Source organism: Galleria mellonella, unplaced genomic scaffold (assembly GCF_026898425.1).
Source record: "Galleria mellonella isolate WM207_F2 unplaced genomic scaffold, CSIRO_AGI_GalMel_v1 utg23, whole genome shotgun sequence".
NCBI classification, from domain to species: Eukaryota; Metazoa; Arthropoda; class Insecta; order Lepidoptera; family Pyralidae; genus Galleria; species Galleria mellonella.
The window spans coordinates 264,516-288,281 of record NW_026442045.1 but is presented as its reverse complement, the minus strand read 5'-3'; the positions used below and the strand labels follow the sequence as shown (position 1 = coordinate 288,281).

Genomic DNA, 23,766 nt, shown 5'->3' with positions numbered 1-23,766 from the left:
CAGACAGACAGGAAGCGACTTTATTTTATACCATGTAGTGAAACGTATGTATATAATATATATATATATATATATATATATATATATATATATATATATATATATATATATATTATAGGCAAATTAAAAAAAAAAGAGATTTTCAATTTCTGTGTCTTTTAAGTATATGTATGTTATGCCAATTTTGAATTGATATTAGTTTTTGTTTTTAATTTAAAATATAATATTGCTTTTTAAAATTTTTGTAGCATAGTATGGTGTAGCCTAATAATTGAGGGATGGGTAGTAGCGTCCCTTTTTATAAATCACCAAAGCCTAACTACGGCTGCCAATCCGCCTGCTAGGTGTGGCAACTATTGGCAAAACCTTCTAATAGAGGAAAGACTATGTTCAGCAGTGGACGGGTAATGGCTGACATGATGACTATGGTGTAGCGAATTAGCACAACACCTCCCTCCCTTCCGATGGTGACAGATTCAATCTTTGCACAATACAAGCATTTGCATTTACGAGTATGCCTGCTTTTATTATTGGTTTATGCATTTAATGCATTATATTTAGAAAAAAGTATTACGTATTTAGTTTTCTAGTCCTTATAAAGGCTCAGCTTAATTTGGAACTAAATAACGCTGTGTGATTCCAGTATTAATTATTTATTTATCCAGCCTAACAGAAAACGTCTATTGTATTGAAACAATTGTTCAGATTATTAGACTTTAAGAGCAAAATTATACCTACAGCCTCCGCAGGAGATCCCTCTTGGGTCAAATCTGCAAGAAATTCCCATTTCTTCAGAAAGTCTGTTAAAAATAGCATTAATTATGATACCTCCGAGGTTGGAGAAAGTTATTTATATTAGGAAATGATTACAAATTGTGATGTTACATTGCTGTTTGTTCTGTTAATATCGAATAATATTTTATCATTAATATTTATCAGTGTTTATTGTACTAATGTAATACTAAGACTAAATGTATGAAAAAGGATTTATGTAACATTAATATATGGAGAGGGCATACTTTATTAAGTTATATTCGCTATTATTCTGCTTGGTATTAAAAACAATAAATAAAATATTTTAGTTTCTTTGAATAAACTTTATTGTTTTATTAGATTATTTATTGCTTTAGACGATATAGCTATACTAATTTCTATTCATAACTAACCATCTTTCATTGTTCACATTTATGTAGGTTTTATATATTAATTAATTTGCATTGCAAATTAATTTTAACGCACAAAAGATATGTACTAATTTGTTTATTATAGTGATTATGTAAACGAATACCTATATAAATGACGTTGTTGACAGTAGTAATCAAGGAAAAAAACTGTGTAGGTCCCAGCATAGAATAAGCTACCCCTTCCTTTTCCGTTGGTGGTAAGGGAAGGAAGATTAATGGTCGAGGGATAGGCAACGGTGTTCCTTTTTAAACATCTTCTAAGCCTAACTGCTGTTGTCAATCCGCCTGCCAAGCTTGGTAAGTACTGGCAAATTCCCCCTTATGAGGAAGGCCTATGTTCAGCAGCAGACAGTTAACGGTTGATATGAAGATATGATGAAGTAAAAATCGCCAGAATGATTAATAATATAGATACAATTAACATTACAACGTATCACCATAACTACTACTTTAAAATTTAAGATCTCGTAAAAGGAAATATGGGAACTTGTAGCTTACTTATGGAGAAGCTATCGTGGCCAGTAGTGGATTGTTAATGGGTTAAAGTATGGTAAAAGAAAAATATTATTATGCAAATTATATTAAAACTTAATAGAAAAATTCTCAGAAAAAATAATAAATTAAATTAAATTAAACGAATAGTTCATTTAATTTATTATTTTTTCTGAGGTTTGTGTTGTGGATTTCCGCAATTCTCAGTTTAAATTAATGAAATATCATGTTAAAAGGTAATCGTTTAATATAGTTTTTTTTTTATATAAAATATATTTTTTTATGTAGTAAATAAAAATTTATATTAATATAATGACGTCCAATTAAAAGTTTATTTTAGTTTTATAATTGGCAGAGGAAAGTTATAATCTGTGAATAGATACAAAAATATTAATTCAAAGTTTAGTTCATTGTTGGCGTACATCGGCGAAAGATTGTGAGAAACCTAGTTACTTCAGAAACTAGAGTAAATCACACAAATTCTCTTCAACATACCTATTGGCTACGCCTAAATTTTGATACTATGATATTATCAACATAATAATGGTATTGCACCGTAAAAATAAATCGAAAGTTACAGCGATTTTTTTTAAATAGCAATGAGCTAACAGCCAACCTGATGTAAAGTGGTAACTAACTATCGCCTATGGATATGAATAACAATATTTTGATGTACCGTGGACAGCGCTCTCGATATACGCTGGCGGGGCACCAATGACTGATGATAGGTGAGGATAAAAATCAGCTGTCCCATAATAACGAATTTGTAAAGAATTAACCGAGATGATTTCCAGGGGGAACCACGTCGAGGTCGATCTGACAGGGTATATTGTTAGCAATGGGACTGTTATATCTAAGTTAAGCAGGCTAAGTTGTTATAACTCTATACGCTGTAATTTCACTACCATATCTCACCCTTCAAAGTAAAATAGAATCATGCGAGAACAGCTGTTTCACGACACAAACACGAGTAGGTCAAAGGTGCCTACCGAAGCATATTTAATTACTTAATATTAACAACTTGAACTTTAGGGATACGGATTTAACATATCATGATTGTTATAAACAAATTACAGTTGCACTATATTAATTTCAAAACTAGACAATTAGTTCATTTCAAATACAAAATATGTATTGGAAATATATAATTAATTAAAATCTAATAACAAAACATATTAGATGTACTTGTAAAAATTCTAAAAAGATAGTTATATGAGATAGTGGAAATATATTATTATGTAATAGTTATCAGACAGTATAATTTGTCTGCTTCGCATTATTACAGAAAACGAATAACGTAAGCAAAACTTGGTGTATGTCGTAGATTCTAATTAAGCTTACAAAATTGTAGTGTCAACCGAGGGAATGAAATATGGTGCAATTAGCGACCTTTTGCTTTTAGTCGGGTATTGGGAGCTGGAATGTTCCCTTTTATGGAAATTTCGAAAATGTTTTCCTTGAATAAAATGGTAATAAAGCTTCTAATTTGGAAGTCGGGCGATTACGTTTTTTTGTCATTTGCTGTATTTAATATTTAAATTGACGAAATTTTTCATTGAGAAGTTAATTATGGTACGTATTTAAATGTGGATTTTTTTTTAATTCGAAAAGCATTCTTTAAATAGATTATCATCATTATCATATCCTTAACTGTCCACTGCTGAACATAGCACTCCCCCTTGGGGGATTATGATTATAATTGATGAGAATGGATAAAATATTTTATTCTCCCATCGATCATTAATAACTACTAAAATTTATAACTCAATATATTTATAAATTTAAATAAGCCAATAATGCCTCAAAGTTGAATTTGATTAGAACAGATAATATTTAGATAGTAATTCTAAACAAGTATCATGATAAATTACAGAGTTTCTGCAGAGATATGTATTTAGCTGCAGTATCGGTCAGGACATTTTTCGTTTGTTGTGAATGTTGTTTTATTTGGTTATTCAAATATTTTTTTGTAAATAAACTAATTAAGAGAACTTTAATTATGAGAATAAATTAATGAGTAAGTATATTAGCGTTATATAACATAATATAATTAAAATTATAAAAAAACACAAACAGCAGAAATTGTTCAAGGCAAAATTAAGAGCTCTCATGTCATGATCTAACTTACAATTATTTTATCAACGAGTTACTTACGCACTTTTGTTGATTATCTCTCTTCGTTAAACAAAGTTGACCTTTTTTGATATGACGAAATTGTACACAGGAGCGGTTCCTGTATATTAGACCGTTTATTCATTTATCTGTCCCGATGTCAGTTACTATGAAATAACTGTAAATACGATAGTGCCTATTTCATATAAGTCTATAAACAAATTATCTTAGGTACTCGTTTGCAAATTGAACTTATACGGTTTTGAATTAGATTCAACGCATCCACATACTTTAATTATACATTGCATTGTAAACTTCGTATAAACTTTCTGAATCACTATTCAAAGAAATTACACCATACACCGAAACGCGTGCCACATGTCGACTCATCCAATTACTCATCTGTAAAATATTTAAATTAGTACAACGTGTAGTGACCACAACAATATCTATATTTATTTGTATGACCTAGCCATAAATCCAAGAAATAGCTTGATATTGTATTTTAAAAGTGACCAAAAATCAAAATTTCATACAATTATTATTATTAAAATTTATAATTACTAGCAAAAGACAAGCAGTTCCTTGCTTTTAGCTGACTATTGAACAATAAAGACCTAGGTTTTCAGACGTATACATCCAAGTAAATTCGGGTCTTTGAAGCAATAAGTAGTTTTTGCATCTTAATTTTCTTTATGCTACTATTATATAATGGAATAGAATTTCGGCCAGAATCATAATAATCGAACTAGAGTGCAGAATTCATTGTATAATAAAATTCCACTTCATCTGCCTCTCTATCACAACAAGATTAAATGTTTATACGTATAAAGGAAATTATATGAACTTACTATGCCTGACGTTTCCGACAAATGTTTCCACTATAGTCGGGAGCTTTGATATGAGGCAACTGATGTTAATTTTTACGTGCTTTTTTATTTTATTTGTTTACTCGCGACTTCATCAACGTGATCTACATATATTGATTGTCTGGGATAAAAAGTAAGTATTATTATTTATTATTGTGCCGATATGTAAATAAAAACAAAGTCATTTCTACATTTATAATATTAGTAAGGATTTATGTGGACGTTATACTATAATTTATAATGTCTCTGTCCTTTTCATCATCAGGATCTCTTAAGGGGTAATTAAGGAAACAATAAAATACAGCAACACAACCAACATTTTTTTTTAAATGGGGCGATACTCGTGCTTCGAAGAACCTACTTACAGAATAAACTCTTCTATGTCTGTGCCCAGTAACGAGATAAAAATAAGTTATATTAACAATATACTATTTCTTAAGGTTTCGTATACTTTTTTTTCTTAACATTATAAAAGGCCACTCAATAAATAAGCAACTTATTAAAAAGAAAACATTAATGGTTGACTGGGAGAAAATACTCTATAGCACTAAATCTACCTTTTGTACTAATCTATTTTTGTAATGTGGTTAATAAAGAATAAAAAAATAAAATAAAAAATAAAAATGTTTTAAATGTTCGAAATATAAATTTGAAAAATCAGCGGTTTGGGATTCGATGTTACGATCCCCGGGTCGCAGTTAAATGTTCTGCCGTCTGAGCTGTCATCGTTCATTAATATTATTACATAAAATTTAAAGCTTGGAGTATTTAAAGCTTTAAAATACGAATCGTTCCTTCCATTATTACATAAAAAGGGAAATAAATATATTCACATCTAAAATTTATAATAGAATAGTTAGAGGCATTTATTGACTGTTGCCTTTGTTATGAATTTCACACTTGGTATTCCCACATCTTGTCGAGTATATAAGGCTCCAACGTAACAAAGAGCAAGCATACCGCTATCAGTCGGATTTATTTTATCCGTGTTTTCCATTACTTATTATTAATTACTATCATATTTTAAATGACGAGCCATTTTCCACAGCTTTTTCCACGTGATAAATACACAAAGTATCCTACATGCTAAGTTAGGATATAACCTACCTACTCCTGTATGAAATATCATTCAAATACGTTCAGTCGTTTAAGTGAGATTAAGTAACAAACATCCAACTAAACCAGAGGGAGACTTTGTACAAAATTCGTTTGCTTCTGCATCTCTGTCCCATATATCTATATGTCGTATATCTACCGAGAAGCAGTTGTGATTGCTTGGCTGTGTTTCGGTTGAAGGGTGGGATATGGCAGTGGATTTACAGGGTACAGAAGAATAATTGGCGAAGCATTGTATTCTGTTATATCTATGGTACTGTTCATGTCTATAGGCGACGGTTACCATTTCCCATCAGGTGGGCCGTTAGCTTGTTGAACATTCTAAGTTGTATAAAAAAACCCAAACATATTTACAAATTTTTGACATATATAGTATTTTATGATACGGTTTTTAACAAAAATATGGGATATTTTTGCTAATATTAAAAACATAAAAAGGACCTTTGTTTGTTATCTCTTGGTACTTTTTAACAGTTAAACAATATTATAAACTGTAATGTAGATATAGTATTTAGGATGAAGAAGAGCATAAGCTACAGTTTCTTCTGGTCAGTAAATACCTACATGCCGAACGATGTCGCGGATAAAAATTAGTATTAGTATATTTTTTTTTATGCTAACACAACGCACCCTATTCAATCAGACTGAAGATCAATGACACTTCCCGAACGTCATTCATAGGTTCTCAATTGACGTGGGTCCGAGCCGCATGTGTCATAATATGATGACGTGCATCTAAGGATCATAAATTAGAGTACCCAGTAACCTAAATTCCATATATTCAGTATACGTAAACCACGAATGCCTATTTAAAATTATAATACGACTATCTGTATCCCTCGGTTTTGTCTGTGTGGGTCTTTATATTATATTAGATAACCTATGTTTTAAGTTACAATATAAACTATTTATGTACCATCATCATCATCTCAGCCATTATCCGTTCACTACTGAACATAGGCTTCCCGCATGGACTGCCATAAAGGACGATCCTGAGTCACCTGCATCCACTGACTAACTGCAATGCATTTGAGGTCGTTACTCCATTTAGTGGGGGTCAACACTACGTTTGCTCATACGAAGCTACTACACAAGTACCTTTCTTCCACATCGGTTATCGGTTCTTCGAGCTATACGAATTCTGCCTATTGCCATTTCAGCTTGCTTATTTTATTAGTTATTGCATGAAACAATAACAAACATCATATATATATATATATATATATATATATATATATATATATATATATATATATATATATATATATATATATATATATATATATATATAATAATTTTCATATAATTATTTCATACAATATATAATTTTCATTATTAATCACTACTATTATGTGCTTCATTCTTCTTATTATTAAGTTCATCTTTTGTATCACTTTTTCTTGTTTTTTTTATATTAGTCAATAAAGTTTAAATAAATAAATTGAGGCTTTATCGTTTCATAATTGTAATTTAAGGTATTCGCAAAGGAAAACAGAATGTTGTGCAATTGAAAATGGTAAAATACATAAGGATATACAAACCACACGTTCAAATAGCGAGGCGTTTTCGTATAGAAATGTTATTTGCCAACTCTTGGTACCGCTATTGTTAACCTCAGAAAGCTATTGACCTATTTCTATAGGTACGTTTAGTAGGTTCGTTGCACAATATGATGTTCCTGTCATTTTGTGCAAGGAAGATGTACTTAGAACTCATTGTTATACAATACGAATACGTATGTATGTAGGAAGGAGATTGTTAGTAATGGAACCAAACAGCCTCAATACTAGTAATAAACTATTAGGTCGACCTCCACGCGGTTTCTTTTGGAAACCATACGTGGTTAATTTTAGTTGAATTCATAACAAGCCAACTAACGTGCTTTTATTCTCACGTACCATCCCTTGCTGCTGCAATGCCCTCGTACTGTTATATACCGCGCGTATACTGATAGCGCAGGTGGAGTTATCATTCCATTATCATCCCATTGAAGACAACTCATGTATGTAGGGGGGAAAGGGATTGTTAGTAATGGAGACTGAGAATCCCATTTCTAGCAATATACCCAACCAGGTCGACCTCCTTGCGGTTCCCCCTGGAAACTATCATGATTAATTCCAGATGAATTCGTCATGATAGGCTAACTGGCCTGTTGTCGTCCTCATCGATCACCTTTCACTGGTGCCCCGCCAGCGTATCCCATTAGCGCGGGCGGGGTTACTATTCCATTTTCATCCAATAAAAAAAACTCATGTATGTATGGTATTTGTTTCTTCGTGTTGGTTCAGACATGAACTTGCATATTCACAGATAACACGAATAAGAACAAGTATTTTGAATTAGCTATATCTCGACTTTGTTAATATATCACCATCATCATATCAGCCGTTAACTGTCCACTGCTGAACATGGGCCTCCCCAAAGGTTTTTTTCATTAATCTCCATGCTTGACAGGTGTGGTGTGTGTTTTAAGAGAGACGCTGCTGCCCATCCCACGACCATTAAGTTGTTGCCTTTATAACATATGAAATCCTGTCTCCCACATTGTACAAAAGTCGTTTGCTTGGCCACCTCTGTCCCATTTGTGTTTCTACCATTTTTTTTTTTACAACACAGGGGGCAAACGAGCATGCGGCTCACCTGATGGTAAGTGACTACCGCCGCCCATGATCACCCACAACACCAACGGCATTGCAGGTGTGCTGCCGGCCTTTTAAAAAGGAATATACTCTTTTCTTGAAGGTTATGTTGTCGTATCGGTTCGGAAATACTGCTGCTGGAAGTTGATTCCAAAGAATGGTTGTGCGTGGAAGAAAGTGCCTACCATGAAGCAGTTATGTTTGCATGGCTATGTTTCGGTTTGAAGGGTGGGGTATGGCAGTGAATTTACAAGGTACAGAGAAATAACACCTAAGTTTTCAGAAATTGCAACGCATGGGAGGTGTCATGGGTGAAACAGTATACTCTGTTATGTCCATGGCACTGCTCATGTCTATAGGTGACGGTTATCATTTTCCATCAGTTGGGCTGTTTGGCATCCTAAGTTGCATGAAAAAAAAACGTAGTTCTCGTATAATAAATTTTAAAATCAAATCAATCAATTTGAATGAAATTTGTTTTGATTTGGAGCTGTTAAAACGTGATCAAGTTCTGATTTAATTATAAATACTATTAGTAAGATTAGTAGATTAATATTACATATCAATCTTGCTGGCGATGGTTGCCACTTCACATCAGGTGGGCCATTAGCTTATTTGCGTTTCGAAATCATTACATGCATAGTTATAATAGGCAGATAAAACAGTGCAAGTGGATTTTTGTTAAGGAAAGAATTCGAATCAATAGAACAAATCCAGCTGATCGCATTTCCTCGGGTCATCGGTAATTCGAGATGCTCTGCGTTGGATGCGGTCAAATGGAAGAAGCTGATATTGAGGTAGGTACTCCAGTCTTGAAATGAGAACAATACGTGAGAAGTCGAATCTCCGTCTTATGGAGATTTTCGTGTCTTATGGAGTTGAAGATGGCAAGTGAAAGTCTCGTTTTTAGTATACATTGCCTATTTTCTATTTCCTTCTTGATCTCTTATCGTACGTTTATAATAAATTTAATGACTTATTGGTTCACATGTTAAAGCACCAAGAGGTAACAAACGAACAAACTGACTTTTGCTTTCATAATATTAGCAAGGATTATTTTATATCCACCTACAACGGTTCTATATTTAGCAAACTATACTTATTAGGCTTTATTGCACCGGTTAATTTTAACTTGTCGTTGTTTACACTTATTTTTAATACACAATTGGAAATAGTCTGTAATAAAGAAGCATGTATGTATGTACTACTTACCTGTAAAGGCTTTACATCGCATTTACTCCCGATTGTGTATTTAAAATACTTATTGTACCAGAAATAATAAATATTATTATTATTATTTATGATTACAGTAAATTATTTCATCTGTTTCCACTAGTTCACGGAACAAGTGATTATGAATAATGATGAATGATTGGGTCCTGTCACTTATTCTTTTTGATGAAGCATTATCAAGAAGGTCTTATCAATAAGTAATAAAATTTGATAGAATTTTAAATATTATCTATGTTTTTTTTTTATATTACAGCAAGGAAACAAGCATACAGCTCGTCTAATAGTAAAAGGTCACTGTAGGCAATGGACGCCTGCGATATTATGTCAAGTTCCCTTTTGCGACCCTGAAGAAACCTTTATATATCCTTATATATATTTGAAGAACCAAACATATCTATGTTTAGCAGGAGTACTACACATTATTTTTATCTACCATAATAAGAAAAATACGTGCATATAGAATAGTAATATTGAACTGTATCTAAATAGGACGTAGGCCTGTACCATATATGAATACATGTTAAATTATAAGCTTGCGCGCTGAATCGTCGCTAATTTCTCATGTATTCAATTAAACGTTCTATAAAGACGTGTCTGTGATTAGAATCAATTAATTGAACATTCATGTATGCGACATGTTAATAATACCTGTTATATAATCGTCACAGGGGAGTCTATCTGCCTATTTGACACACGCATGTGTAAATCTTGAATACATATTGTCGGAGATAATTGTAGTGACAAGCAGTTGAAGTGGTGCGGAATGCGGAATATTAAAATATGAGAGTATGATATAGAGGTGTATCAGTGTGAAAACTATTTGTAGGTTTCCACATGTTAATCTATTAAAGAAATATATAAATTAATAACTAAAAAAAATAATTTCAATTAAAAATGAAATATGATTTCGATGATGATGTTTTTTTTATTTATTTAGTATACGCAAGGTGACAGATGACAATCAATCAGATAATCTTATTCATTTGTAATATAGATAGCTAACAAGGTGATCAAATCCAATTTCTTGTCCCCGTTTCGTACCGGTAGAAAGATACCTAGAAAATTTATATTTTTTCTAAAGTAAAATAAAGTTCATCATCTCGGTCATTATCTGTCCAATGCTAAACATAGGCTTTCCCATAGACTGTCATAAGGAATGGTCCTAAGTCACCTGCACTTATTGACATTCATTTACTGAAATGCATTTGAAGTCGTCACTCCATCTAGTGGGTAAAAAAGTAGAATACAGCCAGTGTTACTCGCTAATTATTAACGTCAAGGACTTTTTTTATTTATTAAACACATACCTAATTATATTTTACTATAAGAATACATTATAAAAAAAGTTTATAATTATGTTTGCTTATTATAATCTTAAAAATACAATAAACAATTATTTGGTTAACATATAAATACGAATAAATCAAAATATTGAATATTTCATTATAACAAAATTTTTCAGTAAATTAATATATTCAATAATATTTTTTTTTTATTTTATTAAAGTTAACAAACAGTAATACAATATATAATTATAATAAGATTACATTTAAATGTGATTAATAGTACTACCAACAACGTTAACTACAGATTGCTAAATTATTGTAATGTAATTATTATATGATATTATTTTTAATATATAATATCGATTCATTCGTAATAACTTGTTGAGGAAATATGGAGTCACATATATATAAAATATTACTTAATGGAGAGTAATCATTAATTACGTACACTACAAATGAATAAGTACATCATTCTGTATTGTAAGAATTTTTACTAATACCTCCTACTACAATTCGTAATTACTTATTTTGGGTCATAATTGTAATTAAAAACTGGGGCGCATAACTAAGTTTTTTTTTTGATAATTTTTCATAAACGGCACTATTAATAAATGATTTTCTTTTTTATGTAATGTTCACATATATGTTTATAAACTGTAATTATTCAATTTGTTTCCCAAAAATCGGTGATAAAGGGGGAAATGTTTTTGTTTCCTCACATTTTTTATTATAACTAAAAAAACTACGTAGTGTAAAAATAAATAAAAATAAGTTTTAAAATATATAAATAAAGTTCCTATGAATTAGCTCTTTTGTACAAAGAAAATAAAAATATTATTTCAGTTATTTCTATTGCAATATACACATATGTGGGTTAATGAAAATGCGAAACTGTACCAAATTTCAAATAGATAGCATTTGTAGTTGCTGTGATATAATGCTGTGACAGACGGATGGACAAGTAAAGTGACACTATAAAGGCTCCTTTGTACCTTTTTTGGTACGGAGCCCTGTGTAAATATAAAGTGATGTATCTTTACATTCACTAGTAGTATTATATTATAAACTTAACTATTTTGGAAATTTAGTAACCGCGCCTTGTGACTTTATCTATATAAATCAAAATTAAGAATTAAACGTATATGTTACGGTTATATTATCAGAATTCAAAAGTTTTTTTTATTGATGATTATAAAATGGTAGCACCGCCAGCGTTAACAGCATATGCTGACGGAGGATCAGTGAATAATGAGAGGTGAGAATGAAAAAGCAGGTTAGTTAGCCCATCGTAATGATAACACCTGGAATTCAGCACGATGATTTCCATGGAAGACCACGTGGAGGTCGACCTGAAAGGGGTTAACTAGCATTTTTAACAATTTCTCCTTAATGTACGTCAGTCGCGCCGATCAGAACTCGAGTAAACTACTAGTAGGTTATAAATATAACCTCACTTACTTAAACTACACATTAATATATAAAAACTCGTATGTACTAGGAAAATAACTAATTGCAAAATTGTTTTAATTAATAACAGATTTCACCCTTGACTTAATTCACGTGACCGGGATATGTTCTTTGACCAGGATAAAAGTGCTCTATATCCTTTTTCGTCCCATGTAGTACGTATATAAACAAATTTCATAGCGATTAGTTAAGCCGGTTAACAAACAAACAAATTCACATTTATAATATGAATAAGGGTAACATATACGTATATACAGATTTATTATTAGACTGTTAAAGTGTAATACACCCGTCGATTCTCACTTACAGATAAATATCTAATAATCATAATTAAGGGCTAAGGTCATTTATAACATAATAGAAATATTATTAAAAAAAAAAAAAATAATCTAATCCGGTTGAAAACATTTCAACCACGCATTAATAGTATAATTGGAATATGATTTTTATATTTCAATAATATTGCTACTATATTTTGTCATATTTCTGTGCCATCCATTTGCGGGCATTATTTCTACACAGCGTTGCGTAACAAATCTAGGGCTCTATCTTAGCGACGTCACATCCTCCCTCATTTACTTAATGTAAGCAGATACGATTTCCACTCCTCACTTAGAGAAGAGCTCATTTCATCTCTGAGGGCATTGTGATATCAAAAAATGTTGTTGCATTTTTTTTGTCGTTCGTTAGAGTAAAGTTTTTACTAGAAATTTTACAAGTATTTTTAAGTGAGTTCAAAAAGGAGTTTCGTCTGATCTTTTTGTGTATGCAAATTAAGCAATGCTAATTTTAAACTGATTCTAATAATTCTTTTGGCAATTGACAACTATTCTGTCGATCATACGAATACATGCTGCTTTCTCGAATTTACAATTGAATAGAATATGATAAATTTATAATGGATATAATTAAATGAAACTGGACTTTAATATTGTGAAAAGAGTAAATGATAATCTTCATGTCTATAGGCGACGGTTACCACTTTCTATCGGGTGGGCCGTCAGCTTGTTTGACATTCAAATTAATATAATATTTATCATTATTTCGTTTGTTTATTCGTTAAGTGCTTGAAATAAACCAACTAAAAAAACATTCTGGGCTCATCCGGGAATTGAACCCGGGGCCTCTCGCACCCTAAGCGAGAATCATACCACTAGACCAATGAGCCACTTGTATAGTTGATCGAATAAAAGTAACACAATCGCATGGCAACTGAAATCATTACGGTAATCCGGTTGTAAATTACTTTGCGTTATCAACAACATAATCTATTTGTGGTGTTTCAAAATGAAATAACATCAGAAAATTTAATCTATATACATATAATAAAATTACAGTTAGATGATTTCTTTTTGTTTGTGGAAAAACATCGACCTTCTTATTTTAAAGTGGTTTAAATTAAATTAAACAATTATACATATAAAAGAAACATTATTTATTATAATAAAAAATATCTAGATAACAATCGCAGGCGCATAACTATACTGGAAAGTACAAGTAAATTTAATACATTCGTTGTTAAAAATAATAAGGTGCAATATTTTCTGAGTTATCCGTCCATTTCTGGACATAGGCCTCCCTCATAGACTGCCACAAGGAACGGTCCTGAACCACCTACATCCATTAACTCCCTGCAATGAACTTGAGGTCGTCAATCCATCTAGTGGGGAATCATTCTATGCTGCGTTTGCCCTTATAGGGTCGCCACACGAGAACCTTTCTTCTTCTCTTCGGCTACTTTTCTTCGGTTTCTGAGTATATATAGGTATAAATAATTTTTTATTTACTATCCCTGTGTATTTGGATAATATTGTTGTCTTTATAAACTACCATTTCTTGGTTTTTATTGGTCTTAACCTTTATAAATCGTAGCCGCCGAAAGGCTTTCAATTCAATAAAATCCAATTAAGCTATTTTTTTTTTATTTAAATAATCAGTGTTAAAATTTTTTGCACATTATTGAATACTCTTCGCTTGCTTTACTCGTGTTTGCTTTTAGTAATTTCTTTTTATTTTCTTTTATTTTTATCAAAATAATCGAGTATTGTGTTGGGCACAATATCACTTTTTTTATTTTTATTAAATTCATCAATTATCTTGTCTATGATACAATTTGTTATCATAATATCGCTTTTCTTAAGCTTTTGTCGTCACGAAACCACTTTTCTTGAATAAATAATATTATAGTTTGCTTTAATTTTATTCTTACATAATTTAGCGTTATTAAAAATATCAGCAGTGAATTATTTATCTTGGTAAATAATTAATAACACAATTACTCGTAATCTGGTTCTGGGTAACAAATATTTCCAACTCGTACTCGATCTGTAGAGCATTTTCCTACTATAACGTTACTTCGATATTCCAATCTGAGTGACTGGCCTAATAGTTCTTTTGAATTGACGATTTTTTCTATTTCAATCTCAGCGATTTGAGGCGGATTATTCTCATGCCTGTTTTCTTCATAAGAACTAGATAAATCACTTTTTGTATTTATAACATAGGTTTGAACACTGATTATAAATAAACACATCACTACGAAGATTAAATTGGACGCCATTTTTATAGATATTGTACGGTGTGGTGGCTATTTGAACAATAGAGAAAATTGCATCAAGAGTCTGCTTTAAATACCAAGTTTTAAGGTAAATTGTTGCATATAGAATAAGTACTATTGCTCATAATTTTATGTAATTTTAATATTAATCATATTATTCAATATACGTAATTGAAAATATGACGTTTATGTTTACCACAGTGACTTTTATATCGGTTATATTATTATTAAGTATTGGATTAATTATGAAACATAATTAGGTATCAAATATATATATATATATATATATATATATATATATATATATATATATATATATATATATATATATATATATATATATATATATATAAGTAGCACTAGTCATATAGTTAAGTTTCAAATTCAAATTCAAATTCAAAAATCATTTATTCATGTAGGACATTTTAGCCGCTATATATATATATATATATAATATAATTTATATGTTAAATAAGTGTGTAGTCAACAAAATCTGGAAATATTAATCAACTAGTATAATATTCATCTTTTAAGTAGCACTAGTCATATAGTTAAGTGACATTATAGTTGTAAAAAATTAAATAAAATAGAAAAAGAACTGAAGTTTTTTCTATCTACAAAAATTTATTAATAAGACCTTTATATCTAGAATAATTATAGTAGAGTGTGCTTCTAATCATCGAAGGAAAGTTACAAACGTGTCATACTAAACAGATGTCATACAAAGCATAGTCTTAAATTTTTTTTTTTTATCACTGTTAGCTATTTAATTTAATAGAGGAAAAAAAAAACTACAAATTATGTACCTACATATATTTTTTTATTAAAAAAAAAAAGAAACATGAATTGATACAAAACTTAAGATTGTAATACATACATATGTATTACTGTCCATTATTCCAATCTAAATAAAAAAGCAAAATGTATGTAAAAAGTAATAAGATAATATATAATGTACTTTTATATATGAAATCAATAATGTGCGCCAAGTACTCATGAAACTTCATTACAGAGAAAGGGTAGGAATCACTATAACTAGACATAACAAAGAAACATACAAACTGTCCAGTATCTTTTTAAACATCTAATCAAACTAACCTAACTAATCTATGATATATTAGTAAAAGAAAAAATCATTGATATTAATGGGTTTTCTAATTATACATTAATAAATAGTAGGAATAAAACTATTTCAGGCATTAATTTTTCAAGAGCTTTGTTATACTTGTTGTGCAAAACACCTCGAAGAATCCTTGGAAAGGTTTACAAAGACCACATTCAATTATCACTTCTTATATTGAGTTACGTTCCCGTGTTGAGTGCGGTAAGTTGAACAAACAGTGTCACAACTCTGGCATGAATGAGTATGTTGTTTTTATAGGCAACATAGTGTATGTGATAAAGGTATGGAGTAGAATAAGGTAACTAACAAAAATCACACGGACTGAATAAGAGAAAAAGTTATTAAATAATATAACGTGATATGATACTATCCCATGTCTATTATCTGGTTTTCCACAACAAATCACAATTTAGTTTAAGGAATAAGCAATTAATATAATTGCGAGACACTTTTTTTATTTATTTAATAAAAGCACTAGTTATTAAAGCGATGTCAGTTTAGACAATGTTTGACAGTAACCCTGAGATTTTAATATCGAAAATTAGTTTAAACCTCTAGATTTTTCATTTGCTTCATATTTTTGAGGACGCGTAAAAGCGTCGCTGGTAAGCCACGTCAATTGCCTTAGTGTATAATGAAAGCAGTCGAGAAACTCTTGAGACCAGAGGGCACTATATTCATATGAGTGTTAGTAGTAGTCAGAAATTATTATATTAATATCCTAGGACGGCATTGATAGGGACTAGATAATGTATATGATTGTACAGCACTTATTCAATTTATTCTTGTTAAAATTGTCGCAATATATTACTATTAAATTACTTACTATAATTTGCTCTGGGTCATAGTAACTTCAACTCAGGATCCATAGTGTTTTTTTTTTATTTTATTTATTTATGCAAGTGCAAATTTGAATCATAGACCTATTCAGCGTCTATGAAATGTATTACTGGTGAATCAAATGTTATTTCATTATAAAATAAAAAAGTCAATTTGTGTGCGGTGTGCATATTAATTAATTGCTTTTTTATACAAAGGAAGTAGTAACCGTTTTCTATAGATAAGAAGAATACCATGGGTACACTGTGACGCCTACGGTACCTTTCATGCGTGGGAAAAGATTATTAGTAATGGGGTTTAATAGCGCCATTACTAGCAATATAGCCTAACCAATCGACCTTCACACGATTCTTTTTAACTATAGTGGTTAATTTTTCTAAATATTGTTTAATTTTTTTATGTTGTAACACGAACCTATGGCTCACTATACGTTTTGAGAAACTGTAAGTGAAGTGAGCAACTTGTTCTTAAATAAATAATAAATGAACCTGTCCTGTCTCTCAAGTTGAAGTAAACAATACACATTTAAATATTTTTTATTTATATCAGTTAAGTGTTTATGGAGATCAGCATGGACAAACATTGTGACAGGGTATTTTTGTATGTTGATATAAAAATCTTGTCACCCACCAGTGTATTGAACTAATTTTAATTTAAGAATGATTAGGCTATTAATCAAAATTAATTTTGTCATAATTAATGTAATTAATGTAAATTTTTTTCGAAGCAATTTGACGTCTTATAGTCTAGACCAATTTGCATGAAATTTGATAATAATTTTGGCATTTGTGATGGAGAAAGATATATACTACGTATAAATTCAGTCAATATATCCTAATAACATGGATAAGGTTACAGGTAAAAAATATTATATGGATATAAATATTTGTCAGTAAAAGGTCAAATTATAAATTTGTTTACAATATTTAATTCTTTTTTATTTATCTGTTAATATCCTTCGGATAATTACATTATTAGTTTATATATGTAGGAACATTACATATTTACTAAGTATAAAAAAAACCCTTACTAATTTATCACAACACAAATGTTTATAATTATACAAACTAAGTTTTATTAAATGCTACAAAATTTAATAAATTATGAGGATCTATAGCATTTATTTAAGTATTATTTACTCAGTCATTGGAACTTACATGTTAAATTCTCAATCTCAAAAATTATACTTTAAAATAATTTTAAAACATTTTCTAACTGCCAGTTCTAGCCAGTGCTACCCTTATAAATTGAAATATAAATGTTGTTTTATTCTAGAACAAGGTTCACTTGTATACCAGATTTTGTTAAAAAACAGTTTATGCATTTAAAAGTAACTGAGCAGCAAATATTGAAATTATCTATAAATCCAAATGACTTTACAAACTTTTATATTTAAAACAATAATTAGTGGAATATTCACAATACAGACTTATAGTTTGGTTTATGCTATCACATATAAGTTCCATTAATGCAATAATTATCCTAAATCTTAATTTTTGTCAGAACAACATTACATTTAACAATAAAATAAACAGAAAAAAAAACAATAAATTAGTTAATTCTTTTGTTTCATATTAATAAAATGGCACTATTTAGATGATTCCCTAATAAATATTAAATTAAATTAAATAATACTCATTTATAGACACTCGTCAATACAATTGTTCAATTAGATTAATAAATAAGAGAAATAAATAAATTTATAAACTAAGATTCAGACTAAACACATAGAAATATTTGGAAACACAATTCATAAAAACAAATCATCGCCTGTACACATAATTACAAATACGTCTATAGTCAATATAAAATATTTGTACTTCCACTTCTTAATTGATTATTAGGTCCTTTGTGCTACCATTAAATCATTTAATAATCGTTATCAGGCATACACACTCCGCCAACCATTTTACGACCTTCTGGACACTTCCCCACTCGTACACCATGTCTTTGTTCCAACACTGGCACAGGGGTCACTGGTTCTCTTAAAATGTTCTCCATATTTAATTTGGCTATATCATACAGACTTTTGTTGATATCTTTATTCGAATTAATATTATGGTGTTGATGATTACGTTTAGGTATCGGTCGAATATTTATCTCGAACGTAATACCTTCAGGCGGCATGTTCAGATTCAGCGATTTTATTACCCTATTCTCCACAGCGATCACAAATAAACACATTACTGTTATTAAAATGTAATAGGATGCCATTTTTATTTGGTTCTATAATAATTTAAAAATTAGGATTAGCCTCTAAATTGTTACTCGCACGAGCACCGTTGACAGAATGACCAAGAAGAGAACTCTTCTGTTGTATTTAAGCTGTATTATTGGACGCCGTAAGTGCACATATTATGAAATTGTATTTTCCAGACGTCAATGGAGTATGGTGAATCATATATCCATGTGACGAAATCTTCGTCGAATCGATTAGGTAAATTTCAAATATAATATAGTACAAATCATCATCTTCCTACCCTTATACCAATTATATAAATTTTCGGGGTCATCGCTATATATTCATCCATATTACCCAAGGATTTACCGTTTAGTTTTACGACCGGACGCCTGCCTGACGTCAACTCACCTTGAGAATGTATTTGCTGGTAGTATCCGCTATCTACAATATGGAGGAAAAGGATGGAGATTTTGAGAGTAAGAAAGTTGGTAGAAAAGGAATGAAGGATTTACGGGGGAGTCGAAAAGGAGACACTGCAGCTGCAGAGGGGACACTAGTCAGAAAATGCAGTGGCTTGGGAGGCCAGGGTCACATATCAGCGTCTCCTTGGTCTAGAACCGGGCAGATCACTAGAGAAGAACACCTTTAGCAGAAAGAATATTATACAATAAATATATTTTTTAATACTTTTGTTTTTTCCTATACATTATTCGTCAGTTCTGCTGGTTAATTTAGTTTCTATATTATTTAATACAAACCGTTTAGTTTACTGTTATGATTAATTCTTAGCTACTTTTGCCGACAATAATAAGTCTCAAACAAATGGTACTGACACACTATTACATAACATAAAAACCATGATAGGAAATAAGAAGCTGAGACTCCGATCTATTGAATACGGCGTAAAATATAATGTTTATTGCAAAAAGTTAAGAGGACCACATTGGATATACTAAAAATAAAATAGAAATTATGCAAGCATTTTAAAAATAATGTGTTACTTGTATTAATGATTATACAGCTTTATTGTATGCAACTTAGAATGGCAAGTAAGCTGACGGCCCATCTCATAGAAAGTGGTAACCGTCACCTATAGATATGTTAAAATGTCATTTTTTGTCATGTTAGAGTGCACTTAGATTTCCTAGATGGAAAGAGCAAAGCATAAATTGCTGGTTTATTTTTTCCAAATAGTTGTTTTAAAAATAAACTTTAATTATAGTAAAACCAATAATTTCAATTTAAAAACTGAACTACATTATCAATTTTAACGAAATTTCTATGAACCTAGTCTGAAAGTACATTCTTTTTGATAAAAAAAGAATTACAAATTGGTTTACAACTGATGAAGTTATGAGGTAATAAACATAATAAAATTACAACAGAATTGAGAACCTATATCTTTAATCCTATTTTATATTAATGAACATGAAAGTCTAAGTACGAGGTAAAGGTATTCGGATGTTTAGGCATTTGAAAGTTCGTTACTCAATTGTTGATAAACTTATTTGTATGAAAACGATTGGAATAAAATTTGGTATACAGATTCATTACAACCTAAATTGTCATAAGATACTTTTAAACATGACTCACGCGGTCAAAATTAAGGCTTACGTCTATTTCTCTACAGACTGTAATTGTATTAATATGTGATCTCTTTTATTAATAGTGAATCACGTTAATATTTATAATTGATATTGTCTATACTTCGACTATCACATTTTAATTTAAAGTAATAAGGCGAGTAGACAGTCCTGGTAGAGAGTTAGTTATTTACCAGAGCAAGACTTTGTATAAAACTCATCTGTATGGGTGCCTCTGTCCGTATTCCGATTCCTATATCTGCCGCAAAGTAGCTTGCATAGCTATGTTTTGGTTAAAAGGATGGGATATGGCAGTGAAATTACAGGGTATATAGCCATAATACTATCATCATCACCTGTCCACTGTTAATATATTCAACATTTCCCCCATAGACTGTCGTAATAAACGATCCTGAGCCATCTACATCTGTTAACTCCTTAAAATACATTTGAGATCGGCATTCCATATAGTTGGGGATCATCCTACATAGCGTTAGCCCGTACGGAGTCGCCACTCAAGAACCTTTCTTCCTTAATACTATAGTCATCAGCAATGGCAACGCATGAGAGGTACTATGAGTATCACAGTGTATTCTGTGATATCCTCGGTATTGTTCATAAGTGAAGCTTGTTTACTATTTTTAGTACCATAAGAAAATCAAAGGAATCTCTTCCAAATTTTAAATTAACGATTTACGTTGTACTACTGGCACTATGAATAATGGTGAAGAAAATGTGAAACGCGAGAATTCATTAGATCATTAAACCAGATCTTGACAAATGGTGTAAATGATTACAAGCATTTACTTCTATCCGACCAAAAGTATTTGACCTTTTATCACTACTGGTTTCTTTGCCGTAAGAAAAAAAGATGGGTCTTAGTTATTTAGTTTGTGATTTCAACCAATTTATCAAGGACACCCACAACGATTACGTCTTCTGATTTACTTTTTAATCATTATTATTTAAACTAAGGATTGTTTAGGTCACATATTAATTTTTATAACTTTTTATTATGTTAATTGCTTTGTTTACTTATAATATTTTTATAATATATGTATATAAGATAAATAATGTAGTTCCGTAATTATTTCAACTCTTTAAAATCCTACTGTTGGCGTGAAGAACGTGGTTTTATTTAAAATTTATCATTTTTTGTATGTATTATTGCTTTCTTCCTTTATTCTCTTACGATATCAACAACAGTTTGCAAACAGAAATGAACCATTAAAAAAACCAAAACAATACAAAAATTTATCAATACGCAGTGTGAAATAGAATAGTAACATTTTTATAGTATACTTATTCTTTATATTATTAAAATAGATGTTTTTATTAAATGTTTTAGCATTTTAAAGTAGTAATATATGCCTGGTTGTTCCCCGAAATGTAAATTTCTGAGATCTTATAACATAGGATATCTTATCTTGAAAACCAAGCAACTAGTATGATTGTGTGACACTCCTTCTATCATAACCGTAATATTATAATTTTCGTTATATAATATAACTTCTGTTATACGAGTATTATTTAATTTTGATCGTAAGCGATCAGAATTAAAAATGTTATTTTTAGTAAATGTAATGTATTGACATTTGTCAATATTAAGAGTCATTAAGTTGTTTTTACACCAATCATCGACAATATCCAAATTATTCGAACAATATTCTGCTTTTTACAGTATCAAACTTTGCGGACAACCATTTTTCTTTAATGAAAATGGAAAGTTATCTCGCTTGAACTGTTAGGTAAGGATGAAGCAAGTTATTTGGCCCATTGTGATGAATTCATCAAAAATTAATTATGATAGTTTCCAGGGAAAACCGCATGGGTCGTCTTGTTGGGGTATATTGCTGGTAATGGGCTTGTCAGTTTGTTACATTACTAACAATTCCATTTCCCCGGATAACTAAATTAGGTACCTACATGTTATATTAATACTCTTCAACAACTCATACGTGGTATTATAACAAAGCCTTGACCCACAATGAACGCTATCGTTTTCAAATCAAATTTTAGAGATGCCATTGACATTAAAAAACCGGTTTGTCCCCGAGCAGGTCTTTTTGTCTTTATAACGCGTTTACGGCATTTTTCCCTACTTGATTCATTGTTATTAATGCGTCAGCTTCTGTAAGTGATAGGTCCCGTATTATACACAGGGAGACATTCCCTAACAAATCCACGTCATTAATTTAAACCACATCCTTTTTATTTCACTCGATTTTCGATATTGTTAATATATTGATTGAGTAATTATATTTGTTCACCCAATTATGAGAATTATGTAATAAAAAGATACATAAAATTGTGAATAAAACTTTTTGAAAATATGTTAATTGGTTTTTTAATTTATTTATTTTACTTTAATATGGAGTACGTACATTGTAATGGTAATTTAATTATATACTATATATATGTTAATATAAATATATACCTACATTACAAGTAATGTAGGTATATATTTATATTAATTTTACTTTAATATGGAGTACCATTGTAATGTATATATATATATATATATATATATATATATATATATATATATATATATATATATATATATATATATATATAAAACCCAATTATCGATTTAATAGCCAGATAGTTTTAGCATTTACACTAATAATAGGTTAAATAAATCCAAAATATTTTTTACTAATAAATATATGTTAGCTATGGCAGTGACATTATATGGTACAATGACATAACATCTTCAGCCTAAAATGGTAACGCGGCAAAAGGATTATGTTTATAAATTACCACTTTTCATTAAAAGAGTCAACTTCATTCCGAGTAGCATAAAAAATATAATTATAGATAGGTTTTATTTAATTATACTATATACATAGTATATAATAATTTTAGATTTTATTTACCGTATAATAAGAGTCTCGTAAGGTTCATTTTGATATTAGAAGTCGCCGATAATTACGTGCGGAGTGCTAAAAGTAAAGCACTTTAAAGTCTGCTTATTAAATTAAGCGTGAATTCATACTTGTAATAATAGGCTTAATGCGTTTAAAAATTATATTAAAGGGACCTATGGAGTACGTGTCGGGGGCGGCGGGGGAGGGGGAGAG

General features: G+C 30.2%; 1 protein-coding gene and 1 non-coding gene across 3 annotated transcripts in view; both read right to left on the bottom strand.

Annotated features, from left to right (window-relative positions):
- Nucleotides 1-23,766, bottom strand: part of LOC113514151 (dopamine D2-like receptor) — a 309,488-nt gene that overhangs the window by 77,439 nt on the left and 208,283 nt on the right. The gene's annotated exons all lie outside the window — the stretch shown is intronic.
- Nucleotides 13,495-13,566, bottom strand: Trnap-agg (transfer RNA proline (anticodon AGG)). Its single transcript has one exon. It is a non-coding gene; the product is annotated as a tRNA-Pro (tRNA).